Raw genomic sequence first — 23,278 nt, forward strand, 5'->3', positions numbered from 1 at the left:
ATTGCGGGATAGTCTGTATCGGTACATGTGAGATACACCTTTTTAAAAAAATTTTGGCGCATCTCCTTCTACCGCTGAGGATTGCAGGGCGCTTCAGTTTGCCTCCTGTTCCCAACTCCTCCTACTCCTCTTCCTCATCCTGCCTTTAGGGTAAAAAAAATTGTAATCGGGGCCTAGTCTGTGTTTGTACGTGTGAGATACACCGTATTATAACATTTTTCCTATTCCGCTATTCAATATACACCCTTTTGGAGTGTAAGAAAATTAAATTACGGCATAGTCTGTATCGGTACGGGTCAGATACACCTTTTAAATTTGTTTGGCGCATCTCCTTCCACCGCAAAGGATTGCAGGGCGCTTCAGTTTGCCTCCTGTTCCCAACTCCTCCTACTCCTCTTCCTCATCCTCCCTTTAGGGTACAAAAATTTTTAATCGGGGCCTAGTCTGTGTTTGTACGTGTGAGATACACCATTTTTTATCCTTTTTCCTATTCCGCTATTCAATATACACCCTTTTGGGGTAAAAAACATTAAATTGCGGCATAGTTTGCATATTTGACTGTGAGATACACCCGTGCGATACTGTTGTTGTTTTGTTCCACTATTCAATAAACACCTTTCTAGGGCAAGATCATAAATTACAGAAATATGAGGAGACCGTCAATTACGGGCCGTGGCCTGGGTCGTGGTGCTGCTGGTAGAGCTCCTGTTGCAAGGAGAGGATGTGGTCGATCTGTGCCAGCTACATGCACAAGTGAAACACCTTCCTCAAGTGTGAGTAGGCGACAGAACCTGCAGCAGTATTTGGTAGGGCATAATGCGCCTCTAGACGTGATGAGGCCTGAAGAAGTACAGGCGATAGTAGATTGGGTTGCTGACAGTGCCTCCAGTTCCTTCACATTGTCTCCCACCCAGTCTACTGCAGAAAGGTCAGAGTTGGCACCTGCAGCCAATGTCCAACCGTCTTTCACCTCACCCCCTTGGAAATCAGGCAAGCAGTCTGAGCCCCAAGTCATACAGCAGTCTCTTCTTTTTTTTGATGACTCTGTCAGCAGGGTTTCCCAGGGCCATCCACCTAGCCCTGCCCCAGAAGTGGAAGAGATTGAGTGCAGCGATGCCCAACCACTTATTTCTCAAGATGAGTACATGCAAGGACCATCGCAGCACGTCTCCGATGATGACGAAACGCAGGTGCCAACTGCTGCGGCGTTCAGAATTGTGGAGGCCGACAAGGAGGGCAGGGGTGAAGACTGGGTGGAAGATGATGTGGAGGACGATGAGGTCCTCGACCCCACATGGAATGAAGGTCATGCAGGTGACCTGAGTAGTTTGGAGGAAGAGGCGGTGGTCGCACAGAGCAACCAGCACAGCAGAAGAGGGAGCAGGGTGCAGAAGCGGAGCGGCCGTGTCCTAGACACTACGCCTGCTACTGCCCAACACAGCAAGGGAACGAGCGCACCAAAGCCAGCTCAAAGGAGTTCTCTAGCGTGGAAGTTCTTTAGAAAATGTGCTGATGACAGGACACGAGTGGTTTGCACCCTGTGCAATCAGAGCCTGAAGCGAGGCATAAACCTTCTCAACCTGAGCACAACCTGCATGATCAGGCATCTAAGTGCAAAGCATGAGCTGCAGTGGAGTAGACACCTTCAAAACCAAGAAACGTCTTTGGCTCATTCTGCTTCCTCTTCTCCTGCAGTCTCGGCCGCTCCAGCCACATCTGTAGTGATACCGGCACCTGCCACCCCGCAAACAGACGATCTGTCAGCAACACCACCACCTGGGTCACCAACCATCTCCACAATGTCCCATGGAAGCGTTCAGCTTTCCATCTCCCAAACACTTGAGAGGAAGAGGAAGTACTCCCCTACCCACCCGCGATCCCTGGCCCTGAATGCCAGCATTTCAAAATTCTTGGCCTTTGAAATGCTGTAATTCCGTCTGGTGGAGACGCACTTATGTCGGTGGCTGTCCCACAGTACGTCGTGCCCAGCCGCCACTACTTTTCCAGGCAAGCCATCCCTTCCCTGCACAACCAAGTGGGGGAAAAAATCAGGTATGCACTGCGCAACGCCATCTTTGCCAAGGTCCACCTAACTACCGATACGTGGACCAGAAAGCACGGTCAGGGGCGTTATATCTCCCTAACGGCACACTGGGTAAATGCAGTAGCGGATGGGCCTGAGGCGGATAGCAATTTGGCGCATGTCCTTCCACCACCGAGGATTGCAGGGCGCTTCAGTTTGCCTCCTGTTCCTAACTCCTCCTACTCCGCTTCCTCATCCTCTACCGCCTCCTCATCCGGACAGCGTAACACCTTCACCACCAACTTCAGCACGGCCAGGGGTAAACGACAGCAGGCAGTTTTAAAACTTGCCTGTTTGGGGGAAAAACCACACACCGCGCAGGAGTTGTGGAGGAGCATGGAACAGCAGACAAATGAGTGATTGCTGCCAGCGAGCCTCAAGCCCGGCCTGGTGGTGTGCGATAACGGGCGAAATCTCATAGCAGCTCTGGGCCTAGCCGGTTTGACGCACATCCCTTGCCTGGCGCATGTGCTGAATTTGGTGGTGCAGAGGTTCCTTAAAAACAACCCCGATATGCCAGAGCTGCTGCAGAAAGTGTGGGCCCTCTGTGCGCACTTTTGGCGTTCTCACCCTGCTGCTGCTCGCTTGTCAGCGCTGCAGCGTAACTTCGGGCCTTCCCGCTCACCGCCTCATATGTGACGTGCCCACAAGGTGGAACTCCACCTTGCACATGCTGGAAAGACTGTGCGAGCAGCAGCAGGCCATAGTGGAGTTTCAGCTGCAGCACGCACGCGTGAGTCGCTCTGCGGAACAGCACCACTTCACCACCAATAACTGGGCCTCCATGCGAGACCTGTGTGCCTTGTTACGCTGTTTTGAGTACTCCACTAACATGGCCAGTGCCGATGACGCCGTTGTCAGCTTAACTATCCCACTTCTATGCCTCCTTGAAAAAACAATTCGGGTGATGATGGAAGAGGATGTGGCACAGGATGAGGAGGAGGAGGAGGATGAAGAGGTAACATTTCCAAGGCTTTCAGGGCAGTCATTCACAAGGGGCTCCGAGGGTGGGTTCCTGCACACACAAACGCCAGGGACACAATTGTCCAGCAGGGGCACAGTTCTGGAGGATGAGGAGGATGAGGAGGAGGAGCTGGAGGAGGAGATGGAACCATGTTCACAGCAGGGTGGCACCCAGGCCAGCTCATGGCCATCACTGGTGCGTGGCTGGGGGGATACAGAGGACACAGACGATACACCTCCCACAGAGGACAGCCTTTCGTTGCCTCTGGGCAGCCTGGCACACATGAGCGATTACATGCTGCAGTGTCTCCACAACGACCGCCGAGTTGCCCACATTCTAACTTGAACTGTGCTGATTACTGGGTGGCCACGCTGCTGGATCCCCGTTACAAGGACAACGTACCGTCCTTAATTCACTCACTGGAGCGCGATCGCAAGATGAACGAGTACAAGCGCACGCTGGTAGACGCGATGCTGCTGGCATTCCCACCTGACAGCGGGGCCACAGTGGAAGCACAAGGCAGAGGAGGAGGAGGAGGAAGAGGTCGCCAACGCAACCAGGGCACCGCCAGCACCTCAGAAGGCAGGGTTAGCATGGCCGAAATGTGGAAAAGCTTTGTCCGCACGACACAACAAACAGCAGCACCAGCAGCTCATATGGAACGTCTTAGCAGGAGGCAGCATTTCACCAACATGGTGGAGCAGTATGTGTGCACACGCCTAGACGTACTGAATGACGGGTCTGCCCCCTTCAACTTCTGGGTCTCCAAGTTGGGCACATGGCCTGAGCTTGCCCTTTACGCCTTGGAAGTGCTGGCGTGCCCTGCAGCCAGTGTATTATCTGAACGGGTATTTAGCACGGCTGGGGGCGTTATCACAGACAAGCGCAGCCGCCTGTCCAGAGACAATGTGGACAAGCTCACGTTCATTAAAATGAACCAGGCATGGATCCCACGGGACTTTTCCGTACCTTGTGCAGAATAGCGATGGATACCGACCTTACCCAGCCATTGTTCTATTTTTGCTCTTTCTCACTCTTTTGGGGTGTACCCTCATTTAAAATTTCTGAAAAAAAGCAGTGTTGGCTACCTCGTCCTCCTCAGGGCCAGATTAACATAGGGGCTATTGGAGCTGCAGCTCCAGGCCCCTACCTTAATATAGGCCCCGGGTTGGCCATATTCACTGTTACCGCTCTTCTGTCACTTGTAAACACAGAAGTCTGGCTTCTATGCTCGCTTCCCCAGGCAGCTCCCTCAGAACCTCCCCACACAGCACGAAGGCCGGACAAGGAGGGACAGTTGCCGATGCATGGATGTGTTTATGGGCTGCAGAGACAGCATCCCATGTTGAATTAGGCATGCATGGCTGCACCCTTCCTCCTCTGGGTGCATGCCAAGGCACGGCCCTTAAGGCCCTTCAAAATCCTCAGCACCAAGCCCATGATGCTCTTAATCCGGCCCTGGTCCTCCTCCACCGCCGCTTCCACCTACACTGCCCATAGGTGTGCGCAGCCTATTGCATTAGGGTGTGCACCCCAAAGTTTAAATACACATGCATGTGTTTGCCTACATGTACATGGCCCCGATACATTACTCTCCCTGCTGGCAAAGAGAAATAGAGCAGAGCAGGTCCAAGGGAGATCTTTCCCATCTCCTCACTGGCAAACAGAGCGATAATGCTATGTGCCCTAGGTGATTAGGGTGTGCCCAGGTACACCGGCACACCCTGTGCGCACGCCTATGACACCGCCACATCCACCACCACCTCATCCTCTCTCCTACTCCATATGGGCCTCGTTCTTCAGAGATGAAGAACATTGTTTTATTTTTCTGTTTTTTTTTTTGTTGTTTTAAGTTATTTCCCTGTCCACATTTGTTTGCAGAGCACTTGCCATGCTCTTAACTACGTTTTGCTGCCATTTGCAGCACTCTAGCCCTTTCCATTGGTGTTTTAGAGCCATTTTAGTGCCTGAAAGTTCGGGTCCCCATTGACTTCAATGAGGTTCGGTGTCCGGGAAAAGTTCGGCAAAAGTCCGGGACACGGACCCAGACTTTTTTTTTAAGTTCGGCCGAACACGGACATCCAGGTGTCCGCTCAACTCTATCTAATACCTCAAACCCAGACTGTTATTTCTAACACGCATACAGTTAGGTGGACACATAAGTCCACAAGAAAATTATGTCTTTTGTCAGAATGTAAATGTAGCAGTTACCCCGACAGGAGCTGCTTGGTATGGTCTGCCATGACTCTGCAAACTGCTCCATCCCCTCTGACAATCCTGGTTGTAACTTAAATACATACTATATTACCAGACAGATAATAGACCATGAGCTAATTGGCAGGAGATAAAGTAGGCAAGTAACTGAATACATTTAAATGCATTAGACTAAATAATGTGAATACTATAATATGGCAATTTACCTAGTCTAAAATAACAATAAATCAGATTAACCTGTTATACACAGCATAAGTAGTAAAGGGATATAAATGGCAGTGAAAAGTCTCACAGTAAAATTCTGAAATAAGTGTTCCTGAATGCTCTCTGTGATTATACCTCTGAATGTGTGTATACATAGATGTTTCTGAACTGGGTACCCCTGAAAGATGGTTGATACCTGATGCCTAATTTGCAATCCTCTCTGGTGTAGGTACTCACCTTTACAGGTCTGCACAGCTCCCAGTACACAGAGACTATCAAAGGCTCCGTCTCTCAACTCTCTGGGAATGCAGAACAGAGCAAATGGTCTACTCTCTCCCTGGTCTCTGCACACAAGCTGTTTCCTCTCAGTGGCACAAGACTGTATTTTCTTGTCCTCAGCACACAAGAGAGCATGTTCTTCCTCAGAGACTGGGAAAATAAATTCCTAGAGTAAATAGGTAGGAGGGGACTCTGTATTGAAAAATACACCGTGGCACTATCCCCGAATAGAGCTAAAGAATGAAAGAGGCCCCCAACCTTTCCTCCAATTGGAGGAGATGGCGGGAAAACGAGGGGATTTTTAAGTGCTCAACAAGTTATATGATACTTTCTAATACTACAATAATCTACAAATAAATAAAAACATAATCAATTTATTAATGCAGCAATTATTAAATGTCATTTAGATAGCAGTAACATTGCCACAAACATATACCCTCAACCCGAATTGACGGGATCTACAAGTACAAATACACGTGTAAAGGGATCTGGATGCGTTTCGCCCGATGATAGGGCTTCTTCAGGATCCACATTTTATATGTTAAATATGTTAGTAAACAAAAAGACACAATAGAATGAAAGAAATTAAAATACATAAATACAAATATTATTCAATAAAATAAAACATGTGGAAGTGGAGTAAAGAGGGCATGATATAAGGCAAAAAAAAAAAGAGAAGGGGGGGAAGAGGGGGAGGGGAGAGGAAGGGAAGGGAGGGGGGAAAGGGAAGGAAGGGGGGGGAAGTGAAGAATACCACATTAAACCACACGGAGACAACAAGGTAGGGGAACAAAGGCAGGGGAGGTACAAGAAATAATAAAATGAAAGAGTCAATTGGCAAAAAAAAAAAGTAAAAAAAAAAAACAATATATATATATATATATATATATATATATACTAGTAATAATTTTATATGTATACCTTATAAAGCATAAAAAATAAGATCCAAAATCTGCTTCAACAGAGTATAATCCCAGTCGAATAAAGCATCTAATCTGTGAAATATTTTAAAACCAAATAAAGATGGGACAGTTAGTAGCCACCATCTGAAAGCAAAGAATGTGAAAAAAGCTATGAAAAGAAGAAGAAAAAAAAAAAGAGAAAGAGAAAGAAAACAAGAAAACAACCACTCGACAAGGGACAATCATAGCCTATACTTAAAGAATCTATCAAAACAAACAGGGAAATATACACTTACCCCTCAGGAATAAATGACCAAGGGGCTAATCCCATAAATTAACCTAGGTGTAGGCAGTCCTAAGCAGTGTAGAAAACCCACAAAACGGATCTCCAGACGTACAATGTCCAAAATGTTTTCTTGTTTTTTTTTTTTTTTTTTTTCTTCCCCTTCTCTCCTTCCTTTCCTCCTTTCTCTTCTTTTTTTGCACAAACCGTCAAATCTCAGGTGGGGGTGGGGAATGAGAAAAACAGATCACCAATATCTGAAACAGTAAACATAAGCAGACAATGTATCAGACAAAATAAAGTAAGCTTAACGAGGATCAATATAAAAATATAAAAAGAAAGTGGCTCCAACATATATAGCGTCACATATAACAAGATAAGTCCTCAAATAAACTAACCTGTGAGAGCAAAGGATACACCTCCAGGCACTATATCAGCCTCCAAACACACCAGCAAACAAAGTGCGTCTTATATGGGGTAGATGGGTAACAAAAGTAAGCTCCGCCCAATGTCTAACGTTCCGCGCATCATGTTCATACAGCCGGATACCTGGCTAGGAAGCGCGGTGTTCACCAAGGCAGTGACGCCTCTCCACCCGAAAACCAGAGGTGACGTCAGACATCATGTGCGGCTGGGAAGCTAGCCAGAAATAACAAGAAGTGACAACCAGGAAGCAGAAAGCCCACACAGGGCAATCAGTGCCAACTGAAAACAGGAACAACAGATATAGGTCAACAGATATAAATGTATTTTTTAAATTAATTTTTGCCTGACAATTTACTTTGGCCTGTTGTGGACCAGACCAACCTTTTTGCCCAACAATATATTGCAAACAACTCCAGTTCATCCTATGTGTGTCTGTTTGAATGGAGACATCTCACAGTGGAGGAGGTCATGCTTGCTCGTCCACCCACCCCATCCATCACATGCCTATTTATTCTGCTGTAATGCCCAGGTCACACTATGAAATGATCATGTGCTTCCTTCATTTCAGTGACAATACCCAGTGCCCTCCCTGAGATCAACAGTGACAATATTCTCCTGCACATAGGTGTGATAGTCCAGGTTAGAAGAAAACTCTGAAGTCAGAGGTGGATATACTTTAAACCTTGCTGCCCTCTAGGACTGGGATTTTCCTTAAAACACTGTGGGAATAGTTAGAAACACACTGGTCTAGTGCATCATCCAACAACAGCTTTGGCGAAGCTGGGAGATTGTAGCCACACATAGTGGCCATATAAGCGCGTGCACTACTTATGTTTGTAAGTAGTCATGTTTATGTTTTATCATTAATAACATTTTTGTTGGATAATGCACTAGGCTACTGCTCCCTCTGTTTTTATCTATTCACTCCCTGAGATTATCCTGAGATCACTATCCACAATGACATGGTGCCATTCAAAAGCCTGCGTGCATCCAAGATTATAATCTCTACATGGGGGGAGGGTTTCAATGATCAGATGCTACAGCCCTATTTAGCAACAAGACGGTCCCATTTCTGGTACAAAAAAGTTGCAATTTACCTTATTAATTTACCCATTTAAAATGTGTATGCCACCTACCACAAATCCACGGAAAGACCCACCACCTTTCTCAAATATATAGAAGAAATGATCACTTCCCTTATCTACCAGCAAGGATCCCCCCCAGAAACATTTGCTCTGATTCTGTGAGCAGATTTCATGAGCGACCTTTCAAAAAAACTATACAAAATTTGCCCACTTATTATTTTTCTTTTCCCAGAGATTTGCTGAGTTTTATGTCTCTGAACAAAACATGTGTGGATGAGCCCCTTGTCCACTTAACTGGCCAGCTAGGAATCAAACCATACATTCCCATTAAAAGGGCCAGATATGGAAAAAGGCTCTACAAGTTTTGCAAAGAACCATGGGATATTTGTATGCATTCCATGTGTGAACCAAGTCAAAGATTCCCAGCTCCAGCCCCCTGAGTGTCCAACCCACATCTTCACAAGTGGAAAAATTGTTTGAGACCTGGCTTTTCCACTTTTCAAAAAGGTTTATCACATCTTCCTGGATAACTTCTATACAAGTCTGCCTCTTTTTAGAAACCTGTACCTCCAGAAGACCTTGGCCTGTAGTACCACCCACAAAAACAGGGAGTGCTTCCCACAAGGTTTAGTGAGCACAAGGTTACAAAGAAGGGAATCAGCGAGTCTGAGGAAGAACAAAGTGTTGGCCCTGAGTAAATATTCATCATATTCACTAGGGGGCGCTGGATATATTTATTAACTAGCTTGTTTTTATTTTTGACTTTTTTAATAAAGTAAGATATTAATCTTTTTTTAACAGAATTAATATACTGCCTACTCAACCAAGAGCTCCTGTACTTCACATAATACCTTTTAATATAATTATTTAGAAGGAATTGTGGAAATCCTATGTAAAATCCTTCAAAAACCACAGCTAAGAAGAAAGGGCTGAAGTACCATTCTATTAAGAGAATGAAGCCTAACTGCCCGCAAAGGAAGTGATGAAAGAGGAAGTGGTAAAAAGGTGTAGACAACCTCTTGGGTGCAGCAGGCAGAGCTTAGTATTTATATAAGGGGACATCAGCTGGATATTCCCGTCTCTGAGGATGCCTGATTGGCTGGTGAAATGCGTTAGCCAACACTATTCATTGGAAAGCACACCGCAACGGCGCATCCTAACATTGCAGCAATTTTTTTCTGTGTAAAAGTGAGTGTATATATGTTCTTTTAAATGCTTATTTTTAAATAAACGGTATTATACTAAGTGGACTCCTTTTATGTTCCTCTGTATGAATACTGAGGAGTGAGTGTATTGTGCTATGAACTGGAGGAGAGGAGGGGCTGCTTGATCTCCTGCAGAGACCTGGGAGGGTAAAATTCATAAGCCTTTGGAGACGTTGTAGCTGAAAGGCACAAAGTCATAAAGTGCTGGTGAGTGTTAGCATATACAGAGTGGTAAAGGAAGCACGATAAAGGAAGCATGAAAAGATCACAGACTGCACAGAAGCACCTTGTTTTATATAAGTTTCTGCACTGGAACACTTTTGAATAAGGAACACCATAATAAGATTGCTCAATGCAGTACTTTAATGGAACTTGATGAAATGTGATAGATGTGGATTGCCCTGGAGCACCTTAATTATTATTTTTTTAAGCACTTTAGTATGATGTGTTGAACTTTCCCTATATATTTGGATCACTTTACATATATATGTGTATATGCAATTAGATTAGGAAAGCACTTTTTCAGTTATGATATTTTTCACTATTGCATTTAAGAATTTTCTGGCACATTAGAAGTAAACTTGGGACAGTGCTGTGATTAGATCTATATTGTAAGATTTGGACAAAACTTTTATGTTCCTATTGAACAGCTGCAGTCAAAATAATATATTGTTAACAACTTAAAGTGACAGCGCTGTGGAATTAACATATGTGTGGATGAGCCCCTTGTCCACTTAACTGGCCAGCTGGGAATCAAACCATACATTCCCATTAAAAAGGCCAGATATGAAATAAAGCTCTACAAGCTTTGCAGAATATTTGTATGAATTCCGCATGTGAACCAAGGCAAAGATTCCCAGCTCCAGCCCCCCAAGTGCCCAACCTACATTGGCACAAGTGGAAAAATTGTCTGGGGCCTAGCTTTTCCACTTTTAAAAAAGGTTTATCAGTCACATATTTCTGGATAACTTCTTTAAAAGGCTACTCCTTTTCAGCAACCCGTAACTCCAAAAAATCCTTGGCCTGTGGTACCACTCGAAAAAACAGGAAGGGCTTCCTACAAAGTTTAGTGAGCACAAGACTACAAAGCGGGGAATCAGCGAGTCTGAGAAATGATGTTGGCCCTGAATAAGGGAGATGTGTACGTTTTGTCCACCATCTATAATGACATGATCCCATCTAAAAGCCTGCATGCATACAAGATAATAATCTCTACATGCGGGGGGGCGGGGGGGGGGGGGTGGATTTTATTGATCAGATGCTAAAGCCCTATTTAGTAACAAGAAGATCCAATTTCTGGTACAAAAAGGTTACAATTTACCTTATTCATTTAGCCATTTATAATGCGTATGTCACCTACCACAAATCCATGTAAGACCCACCACCTTTCTTACATTTTTAGGAGAAATTGTCACTATTGTTATCTACCAGCAAGGATTGGGGTGTATGGTGCTGTTGGTGGCTGCTTGGTTTCAGAGCACCTTATCGTTTTAGGAGGGACGCTTACTCCTCCAAAACGGTTGCTGATCCACAACTTTCTATGGCTTTGTACTCCAAATCAGAATCGGATGGAGAGAGCTCCCCACTGCTATTATCTGTCATACTGAGGATTTGAAACCTCTCCTCACTAGTGTAAAGTTTTTTGGACATGGCTGGCTCTGGAACTGGGACAGGTAGACTGCTGATGGTGGCTGTATGAAGGAAACTTTGCTGATGGGAGGTCATGTGATGGGTACTCTGCTGATGGGCTGCAGTAAGACAGGTACTCTGCTGATGGGTGGCTGTAGGATCGGTACTCTGCTGATGGGTGGCTGTAGGATCAGTACTTTGCTTATGGTGGCTGTGTGACAATACTCTGCTGATGGGCAGCTGTGTGACGGCTACACTGCTGATGGTGGCACTAATGGGCGATGTGCAGCAGGTACACTGCTGATGTGCACTGATTAGCAACAGGTACACTGCTGATGGGAACTGATGGGTGTCAGGTATACTGCTGATGGGAAACAAGTGCACTGATGGGCGACATGTACACTACTAATGGGTAGTAGGCACACAGTTGATGAGTGAGAGGTGCACTGATGGGTGACAGTTAGTGCCGGTTCACACTTCCGCGTGTGCGGCAATCGCATGTAATATCGGAGCACACTGCTCCTTCATTACATGCGATCGGATGTGCAGTGCGAATTCAGCCATACACTTTGTATGGCTAAATTCGCACTGCACCCGCACAAAAGTCGCACATGAGGCATTTTTGCAGCCGCATCAGGATCGGATCGCACAGTGGTTCACACTTGTGTGATCCGATCCTGTGCGAACTGTCAGATCGCACTGCGATATGCGATCAAACTGGGGGTGTCGTTAACATTTCATTAACACCCCCAGCGTATCGCATATGGCAGTGTGAACTGCCAGATGTGCGTTTGCGATGCGGGAACAGGCTGCAAATTCGCAGCCTTCCCGCATCGCACAAGTGTGACCCGGCACTTACACTGCTGATAGGCAGATGGGCGATGTTACAGTTGCTCTTTATTTTCTGTGTTGTGCAGTTCACTGTACAGTAGTTATATCAGTAACTCGTGGTTCCCCTAGCTCTCTTCTCCTCACACAGGATCTGTGTGTGAGGCAAAGAGGTCGGTAACAGTGAGTTATCAGTCTTTATTTATATTTGTGATTTGGCTGTGATTGGACAAAGCTGATCGTGTGGTAAAGAGCCGCTGTCATTGGCTCTTTACCCCAATTGGTGATGCACTGTGTCCGAGGGACATGGCTCACCACCAATCGCCACGCTGCGCGGTCCCAGGGGAGGACATTATATGATTGGTCTGTAGTTTCCTGGTATGTATCTCAGCCCTTTCTTAAACATTGGTACCACATTAACTTTACGCCAATCAGCTGGTACCATTATAGACAAAATGCTTTTCTGCCCAGGCCAATTTTCAGCTTTCAGTGCTCTCATACTTTGAATAGCAATTATTCAGTCATCGAAATTATGTGAGAGGGCACTATACTCAAGGGAATGGTAAAATCAGGTGTAATTCCTGTGGTGTTCAATAAACACATATCAATTTATTGATGATACAATATTGGTATGGGATGGTCTTCAAGATAACCTGGAATTTTTCTTAAACCTTTTTAAAAAAACAAAATGGATTAACATTTTCAGCCAATTGGCTTAGAGAATCGATAAGTTACTTAGATTGATTAATTGTTAGCAAAAGATGGGAATAAACTTAGCACTGTGACATTTTTCAAAGATACTGATTGGAATGGTTATGTGCCCACTCAGAGTTGTCATCATCCGAGGTGGATACAGGCCAATATCAAAAGGCTAATTTATGCACATTAGAATAAATTGGGATAAAGTAGAAGATTTCTGGGCTCATTTAGAAATATTAGATAGTAGGTTTATGGAGAAGGGAAACCCCAGAAATTAGCTAGAAAAGGTTAAGAAGAAAGTACTGAATATGGAAAGAGAATAATCATTAACAGGTTCAACTAGAACCCTGCATAATGGAGATAATGCCTTTATTATAGCTTTTAATAAGCAATTTAGGGATGTTGAAAAAATGATAACCAAGTACTGGCCTATACTACTCAGGGAAAATGATCTGAGGAATTTTCTGCCCAAGATTGCAGCTAATGTCCTGGACCCACCCAAAAAAAAAAAAAAACAGCCACATTTCTAGATATAGTAGGATTTTACCATTGCGCCAGTTGAAAATTTCCACTCCCTATTCACGGGACAAGAATTTAAGGTTGACCAATTCATTACTTGTGACACCAGGTACGTCACCTAGCCGGCGATAATATCAAGCCAGCAACAATATGTGAGCAGTACAACACGCAGGTTGCATACCAGAATCAATGAGCATATTAACAACATTAAAAATGAGTATGAAAAACACAGTATATATCCAACCATTTTCACCAATGTCATAATAGAGACCCTACTGTGCTTCGATTTTATGAGGTAGGTAGGGATTTAGAACATTGAAGGGGGAGTGACTTGAAAAAACAAATATCACAGAACAAAACTAAATGGATATACCAGCTGGATACATTGCAACCCAGTGGTATGAATATTGAGATAGATCCAAATAGCTTTTTAACAGATTATTAATTTTTGCTCCACCAGGGGGCATTAAATGATATATGCTTAATTTATATGAAAGCATTTGTAAAGGATTTGAGACAAGTTTTATGAATATTTGTATAAGGTATGTTATTATTTACATGTTTTATATTATATATTTTTATGTATTTTTTTATTGATATATTTTATTTGCTCGGGTAACTGGAGACAGTATGGTGATTTAGAGGAATGGTAATGGGGGCAGGTGTTTTACCATTCAACCAATAATTTACCACCATGGACTGTTTAAAATACTAGTCTAATATTTACCGGGTTGCTTCCTGATTACGTCGTTTGACGAAACGTACACCAAGGCACAACTTCCAGCCACGTCACTTCCGTTCCACGATCTTCCAGTCCTAAACAATCAGCAGGTGACACACACACTGGCTCCAGTGGTGAGCAGTGGTGATCCCCAATGCAATAATTGGACCTTTCCAGTGGCGGAGCAGGCACCATTTATGTAAGAAGCATGTGCACATGTTTTATAATCACTTTTAATAAACGGTTTTACCCTATGTAGTTCTTTTTTATTTATGTTGGAGTGGAATAATTAAGTATTGGATCCATGATGACTGTGTTATATATGTGAAGAGCTATAAAGAAATTCAGCATTCAAGCGATTATTGACCTTCTTTTTAGTTAAAGAGGTCATGGCAGTCTGGTGAGTGATACTGTATTCCATTAGACCACATTGGGTGCAAATGTTAATGGTAGTAAATTTTAATGATATCTCACACTATAGAATCAAGAATATTCATCTAAAATGGCTCAATGGACTTTATTTGAAGCACTTTAAATGTTTAATGCACTTTATGTTTTATATGCTGTATATTAACCTCCCCCCATCCGCGCTACAGCCTATATACGGCTGCAGCGCGGACTTGAATTTTCGGGAAGCCGTTTTTAAACGGCCTCCCAGTGACACGCCCCGCGCGCTCCCGCGAGCGCGCAGCGGGGAAAATCTGTGTCGGCCGTGTCCCTTGGACACGGCCGATCACAGATCGTGGTGAATGGCCAATCACAGCGGCCATTCACCACGTGATCGGGCCGTCCAATGAGCGATGATCTCATATGTAAACATATGAGATCATCTCTCATCGCCGGCGCTCCTTCCTCACACAGAGCCTGCAGTGTGAGGAAGGAGAGGGAGCCTCACAGCACCGGGGACACAGAGACATGTAATCAGGGCACTGATCACCAGTGCCCTGATTACTAAAAGGTAAAAACATACACACAGTGCCCCCCCATCAGTGCCCACAGTGCCAGCCATCAGTGCCCCCATCAATGCCCATAGTGCTGCCAGTCAGTGCCCATCAGTGCCTGCTCATCTAGGCACTGATGAGCACTGACTGGCAGCACTATGGGCACTGAGTGTGGGCACTGATGGTGCTGCCCATCAGTGCCACTCATCAGTGCCACCGGTCAGTGTCCAGTGCCATCCGCCAGTGCCCATCAGTGCCGCCTATCAGTGCCCATCAGTGCTGCTCGTCAGTGCCGCCTCTCAGTGCCCAGCAGTGCCACCTCTCAGTGCCACCTCTCAGTGCCCAGCAGTGCCACCTCTCAGTGCCTAGCAGTGCCGCCTATCAGTGCCGCCTATCAGTGCTCATCAGTGCGGCATATTAGTACCTCCTCATCAGTGCCCATAAGTGCCACCTCATCAGTGCCCATAAGTGCCACCTCATCAGTGCAGCCTATCAGTGCCCATCAGTGCCGCCTCATCAGCGCACATCAGTGAAGGAGAAACATTTATTTTCAAAATTTACTCGCAGAAAATAAGAAAAGCTTTTTTTTTTTTTTCAAAATTTTCTGTCTTTATTCTTTTTTTTTTGTAAAAAATAAAAGACCCAGAGGTGATTACATACCACCAAAAGAAAGCTCTATTTGTGTGAAAAAAATTATAAAAATTTCATATGGGTACAGTGTAGCATGACCGCGCAATTGTCAGTCAAAGTGTGACAGCACTGAAAGCTGAAAATTGGCCTGGATGGGAAGGGTGTTTAAGTGCACAGTAGGCAAGTGGTTAAGGAGTTTATTGGTTTTGTATGTTACAATATTATTTATTAAACACCACAGGAATTATTACCTATGATTTTACCATTCATTTGAGTCTAGTGTCCCACCATTTAATTTCTATTTTGTGTTTTATACACATTTGGGGTTAGCAGCTTTACAATTAATACAATTAATATGTAATTTATTCAATAACATTTTTTACACAGATTGACATGAGGTAAAATTAATATTGATTACTTGGAAAAAAAGACCGAAAAAATTTTTTTTTTGTTTCTATTGCAAAATTTAGCAAATAAGTAATTTTCCTTCAAGAATTTAGACCAACATTTATACTGTTACATATCTTTGGTAAAAATAGCCCAAATATCTAGTCTCTGTGAAGGTTATAGAGTCTATAAGCAATGATACGTATCATTTACAATTGATCAATCCTGATGTACTGACTGCCTATCTCATTTCTTGAGGCCCTAAAATACTAGGACAGTACAAATACCCCCAAATTACCCCTTTCTGGAAAGAAGACAGTCCAAGGTATTAAGTAAAAGGCACGGTGCTTGTTTTGAAGTTGTAAAAAATTGTCATAATAACAAGCTATTTCTCACACACAGCATAGGCATGCTTGCAATTTTCCCCTACAAAACACATTCTGCTACTCCTTCTGAGTAAGGGGATACCACATGGGTGAGATTTATTTTACAGTATAGCCACATAGAGAAGCCTAACATCCAATGAGAACCTTCAGGCACTCTAGGGGCATAAATTACACATCTAATTTCTTGACTACCTATCACATTTATGAGGGCCCTGGAGCACCAATACAATGGAATTACCCACAAAATTACCCCATTTTGGAAAGCAAACATCCAATGTGTTTTCTATGAGGAATAATGTGTCTTTTGAACATGTAATTTTTTCCACAAGTTCTTGGAAAATGTGAAAAGAAAATCATTTTTTTTTTACACAAGGTTGTTAATTTATAAGATACTTCTAACACACAGCATGTACGTAACAAGAATTATACCCCAACATAAATCTTGTTACTCTTCCTGAGTATGAGGATACCACATGTGTGAGACTTTTACACAGCCTGTCCATATTGGGACACCTGTCCTTACACACACATGAACTTTAATGGCATCCCAGTCTTAGTCCGTAGGGTTCAATATTGAGTTGGCCTACCCTTTGGAGCTTTAACAGCTTCAACTATTCTGGGAAGGTTGTCCACAAGATTTAGGAGTGTGTCTATGGAAAGGTTTGATCATTCTTCCAGAAGCACATTTGTGAGGTCAGGCACTGTTGTAGGACGAGAAGGCCTGGCTCGCAGTCCCACTCAAATTCATCCCAAAGGTGTTCTATCGGGTTTAGGTCAGGACTCTGTGCAGGCCAGTCAAGTTCCTTGACCCCAAACTTGCTCATCTATGTCTTTATTGACCATGCTTTGTGCACTGGTCCAAACATTTGGTGGAGGGGTTGTTTTATCAGGGGTTGGGCCTTAGTTCCAGTAAAGGGAACTCCTAAGGTGTCAGTATAACAAGACATTTTGGACACTATCATGCTCCCAACTTTGTAGGAATAGTTTGGGGACGGCCCCTACTTGTTCCCACATGACTGCGCACCAGTGCACAAAGCAAGATCCAAAAAAACATGGATGAGCAAGTTTGGGGTGGAGAAACTTGACTGTCCTGACCTCAACCCGATAGAACACCATTGGGATGAATTAGAATAGAGACTAAGAGCCAGGCATTCTCGTCCAACATCAGTGCCTAACCTCACAAATGTGCTTCGGTAAGAATGGTCAAACATTTCCATAGACACACTCTTAAACATTGTGAACAGCCTTCCCCGAAGAATTGAAGCTGTTATAGCTGCAAAGGGTGGGCCAACTCAATATTGAACGCTACAGATTAAGACCGGGATGCCATTAAAGTTCATGTGCCTGAAGGCAGGAGTCCCAATACTTTTGACAATATAGTATACATAGGCCCAATATCCAGGAAGCACCTTCATTGAGGCGTTCTAGGAGCATAAATTACACATCTAATTTTGTGACTACCTACAGTATCACAATTTTGAAGGCCCTGGAGTACCAGGACAATGGAAACACCAGAAAAAAAAGACTTAATTTTGAAAATCAAACACTGCAAAGTCTTGTATACTCTTTGAGGCATAATGAGTCTTTTGAACATGTAATTTTTTCCACGAGTTTTTGGAAAATGTGGAAAGAAAATAAAAACTTTTTTTTACACAAAGTTGTCAATTTATAAGATATTTCTTATACACAGCATATACATACCAAGAACTACACCCCAAAATGCATTCTGTCACTGCTGCTGAGTATGGCAATACCATATGTGTGGGACTTTTTCAAACCCTAGCCACATAGAGAGGTCCAACATCCAAGGAGGACCTTCAGGTGGCCCTGGGTCCTAGGGACATAAATTATACATCTAATTTCCTGACTACCTATCACACTTTTGAAGGCCCTGGAGCACCAGGATAATGGAAATTACATAGTTACATAGTTACATAGTTAGTGAGGTTGAAAAAAGACACAAGTCCATCCAGTTCAACCTATGATGTGTGTGTGTGTTTGCTTTTAACCGTACATTGTATACCCCTGTATGTTGTGGTCTTTAAGGTGTCCATCCAATAGTTTTTTGAAACTATCAATGCTCCCCGCTGATACGACTGCTTGTGGAAGAGAATTCCACATCCTTACCGCTCTTACAGTGAAGAACCCCTTACGCACTTTAAGGTTAAACCGCCTTTCCTCAAGTTTTAGTGAGTGGCCACGTGTCTTATTGTATCTCCTTTCTCTAAATAGTTTGTTCCTTATGCTAGGGTCGCCAGTACAGTATTTGTACATTGATATCATATCCCCCCTCAATCGTCTCTTCTCTAGAGAGAATAGGTTCAGTGCTTGTAGTCTTTCCTCATAGCTGATGTCCTCCACTCCCCTAATTATTTTTGTTGCCCTTCTCTGGACTTTCTCCAGTTCCAGCACATCCTTCCTGAGGACCGGTGCCCAGAACTGGACAGCATACTCCAGATGTGGCCGGACCAGAGTCTTGTAGAGTGGAAAAACCACAAATAATTTTGTGGTAATGTCCACAAAATTACCACATTTTGAAGAGCAAACACTCAAATGTATATTCTATGACAAATTAAGAGTCTTTTGAACATGTTATTTTTTTTCCACAAGTTTTTGAAAAATGTGGAAAGAAAAGGAAAAAGTTTTTTTTTTTTTTTTTTTTTTTTTTTACACAAAGTTGTCAATTGTCAAGAATTACACCCAAAATACATTCTGCTACTTCTTCTTACTATGGCAATACCACAGGTGTAACCCTTTTTCACAGCCTATCTAAACAAAGAGTAAACAAAATATTACCTGTGGTTTTAGTAGATTAGTTGTCTTCAGAGGAGAGCATTGGTCCAGGAAGCAGAGATGTGGTCAGCAATAGCCGAATGAGTTGTCCAGGCAGCAGGCAGGAAAAATCCATAAACAGGCCGGGGTCATTACAGACAGGAGGCTGACATCCAGACAGCAGGCAGGAACATGGTCCATAAAAAGTCCTGGGTCAGTACAGGCAGCAGGCAGAGTTAGCACAGCCAAAGTATTGGTCCAGGCAGCAGACAGAAACGTGGTCCAGAAAAGTCCTGGGTCATTACAGGCAGCAGTCAGAGATATGGCCAGCACAGCCAAAGTCTTGGTCCAGGCAGCAGGTAGGAACATCAGGCTTGAGGGCTCGGTCAGGTAAGACCTGGGCACAGAAGTAGAGGATTCTTTCTGCCCAAATCTCTTTAAAGCCTCCAGACTCCAGATCCTGATACAGGAATTACAAAACCCGGAGAAAATCAAAAAACATTTTTCTCTAAACAGAACACTAATCTGAAGCCCCTCAAATATGTGAGACCCCTGTGTTGTCTTGAATCCCACTACTATAGTAGCAGGGCAAAAAATCAGTCAAAGCACAGGAAAAAAACATGGTTGATAAAAGGCCGAGTTCTGGTGGAAAGCAGAAATGTGGTTTTCAAGCAATCCAGATGGCAGGCAGGAGCATTGTCAATAAACAGAACAGGGTCAGCTCTGGTGGAAGGCAGAAATTTGATTGATAAATGATCCAGACGGCAGGCAGAGGTATCATCAATAAACAGGCCAGGGATAATTCACGTAGAAGTCAGCAGGCAAACTATCAGCACAGAATGGGAAAATGGCAGGCTATTAGAAATATAGGCACTATACCTAATATTTTAATGTGTAGTAACATCGGAAGCAGTGTCTGATGCAAAGACCTGGTTAGGAGGGACATTGGGGATAATGAAAACTGGTGTCTCTCCTAACTCCCCCTATGCTGCATACCCAACATATTTTTTGGTGTCTTTGGCCTCCGCCTGTGGGTGGAATGTTCTCAGAAAAATGCCGCTCATGAGGACTGCACAGAAACAGAGCAAATGCTTTCTGGTGGAGATCCTTGCTGGTAAATCAGTGATGACATCTTCTATAAATTTGAGAAAGGTGGTGGGTCTTTGCGTGGTAAGTGACATATGCATTATAAATGGCCAAATGGAAAAGTGCAACTTTTTTATACTAGTAGAAGGACTTTCTTGTTGTTAAATAGGGCTGTGATGTGATCTGACCATTTAAATCCACTCTGCCCCCATGAACTAATTATAATCATTGACACACTCAGGCTTTCAGGTGGGACTGTGTCTGCTGTGAATTTCCACGGAAGTGTCATGGTGGATTGCGGCAGGATGTACACATCTCTCTAATCCCGCCACATCATGGCCAACACTTCCTCGTACCACTGTTCCTCAGAGTTGCTGATTCTCCCCCCCCCCCTGCCCTTTGTAGCCTTGTGGTCACTTGACTTTGTGGAAAACCCTAACTGTTTTTTCGGTTGGTACTGCAGGCCAAGATTTTCTGGCAGTACAAGTGGCAGGCATGTGTAATAATTATGCAGGTAGATTTGATACTCCTTTTGGGATAGAGTTAAAGCCAGGTCCCAGACAATTTTTCCACCAATGCAGGTTAGGGCACTCAGGCAGCTGGAGCTGGGAATCTTGGACTTCATTTTTTTTTTCTTGGCCTTCATACACGCAGAAGGCATGCACATATCCTGTGGCTTTTTCACAGAATTTGTTGAGCTTCAATCCATACCTGCCCCTTTTACTGGGAATATATTGCTTGATTCCCAGCCGACTAGTGAAGTGAACAAGGGACTCATCCACACAGATGTTTTGGTCAGGGACATACATTTCAGCAAATCTCTTGGAAAAAATGAATTTGTGGCAAATTTTGTATAGTTCGCCAAAGCCAGGATGATCTCGGGGAGGGCACTGTGTATTGTTGCTCAAATGAAGGAAACGCATGATCATGTCAGTTTGGCCTGGATATAACAGCTGAATAAATGTGCATGTAATGGAGGGTGTAGGTGGACCAGTAAGCATGTAATTGTATTTTTTTGTGTGCCCCATGCTAATAATGAGGCCCAAAAAGAATTTAAACGGACAGGCATAGCATAAATTGGGGTTGTTTGCGATATTTTGGTGGGTAAAAAGATTGGTCTGGTCCAAAATCATCTGAAGTAAATTGTTAGGGAAAAATAAATAAAAATGTTGGTATGCACACCTGACTATGCGCTGAAAGGGGGGATTGTAGCTGATCCTGAGCTGGAAGGCAGCCATAATAGATTTTCCAGTGATGTGAGAGATATATTTGGGGTCTGGTGTGATACTCCAGTACTAGTACTTAGCCCTTCATCCTGGGGTCTAGCACACTGGGTGTTTGCAGATTCACCACTGGGGTGTATTGTGCTGCTGCATAGTCTTTAGAGTGTCCTATCTTTTTAGGAGGGACCCTTTCCTTTTCTGACTCGATCACTGGTCCACTACACTTTCAACAGGTTCGTACTCTGAATCAGAATTGGATGGTGAGAGCTCCACGCTGCTCTCAACCATCATACTGAGGATTTGAAATGCCTCCTCGCTAGTATAAAATTTTTTGGACATGGCAGCCACACTGATAGGCTGCACTGATGGTTGTAGTGACAGGTACACTGTTAAGCTGCACTGAAGGCTGCAGGGACAGGTACATTTATAGGCTGCACTGAAGACTGCAGTGACAGGTACACTGGTAGACTGCACTGATGGCTGCGGTGAGAGGTACACTCATAAGCTGATCTACCTGTTCAGGAGGAGGTATGCGCTTGCCCCCCCCCCTCCTGGCTTTCCTGACCTGCTGGCCCTTCCGCATTTCCATGTTCTGTGTACTGTGGAAGACCAGATAGAGTAAATGCAGGGTCCTGGGTTTAGTAACACTTTAAGTGAGTCTATTCCACATTTTCACAGCTCTTATTGTGGCTTCCTGGCCTGCTCCTTAACAACCAGCTATTCTTCACACAGAATTCGAATTGATTGATCATTTTTTGACCGTTCCAAATTCAAATTGTTCCGAAAACCTGAAATCTGTTAGAAAATGAATAAACAAAACTAAATTAACCTCTTTCTGACTATATAACATACATATACAGTGGCAAGGCGGCTTTCCTGCTCCAGATCACGTACTAGGTATGCAATCCGGCACTTCCGGGTGAGGGGCATACACACACGGTGCAGGCGACCCGGCTGTGCTGTGAGTAAATACAGCAGATGCTGATCAGCGGGTGCTAGCCAATGGATTACTGCTGGCACATTCTGATCATCAGGAACTCACACAGGACAGAGCCCTGCCTATGAAAGCAAGGCAGAGCCCTGTCCTGTCAGTGGAGAAGTAATGATGAACTTTCTTTTCCTGCAAAGCAGGGAATAAAATCAAAATCAAAAAGTTGCGCTACAATAATAATAAATAAAAAATTAACAAATAATATCAGTGTTGATATATGAAAGTCAAACCAATGATAGTAAATAAATCAGAACAATAAAAATGATATATTGCAACCAAGTGAGTGTAAAGTCCCAAAAATAGTCCCAAAATCGTGATTGATGAAGATCCAGTAATTACATGAAAAACACAATTAGTGATGAATATGGATGTAGTATCCCCATATGAGAAACACACGTGATGAGTATCCTCCGCCGCCAGTGAGTATCCACCACCGCAAATAAGACCTGCTTACCAGATGTATAAGACCTTAAAGGTCAAAAACACCACAAGGAAGAAACAACAGTGGTACTGATCCTCTATGCATTACGTCCATCTTACGATCAAGGAGGCATCTCCAGAAAGATAATCACTCAAGGCCAAAGTTCAGAATCTGAGTCTCTGCTGTCACAATGCCTTTTATCACTTTACCTTACAATATAGGGGATGAAAAACCTCTCTCTCAGCTTCTCACCTTAAGCGAATCCACAAGCTCAACAACACAAGATGGCTGACGCCAGGCACCGTCACCTGACGACTCCTAAATGCTCACTAGAGGCGTGGAGTCGTCAAGTTACTTTATTTACATCTGTTCTTCTAGTTCTTGGTCCTAAATAGTCCTA

General features: G+C 43.8%; 1 protein-coding gene across 2 annotated transcripts in view; it reads left to right on the forward strand.

The window, feature by feature from the left end:
* Positions 1-23,278, forward strand: part of CDHR1 (cadherin related family member 1) — a 233,238-nt gene that overhangs the window by 117,187 nt on the left and 92,773 nt on the right. The window lies entirely within an intron of this gene.

Source organism: Pelophylax lessonae (genome assembly GCF_965119305.1).
Source record: "Pelophylax lessonae genome assembly, chromosome: 9".
NCBI lineage: Eukaryota > Metazoa > Chordata > Amphibia > Anura > Ranidae > Pelophylax > Pelophylax lessonae.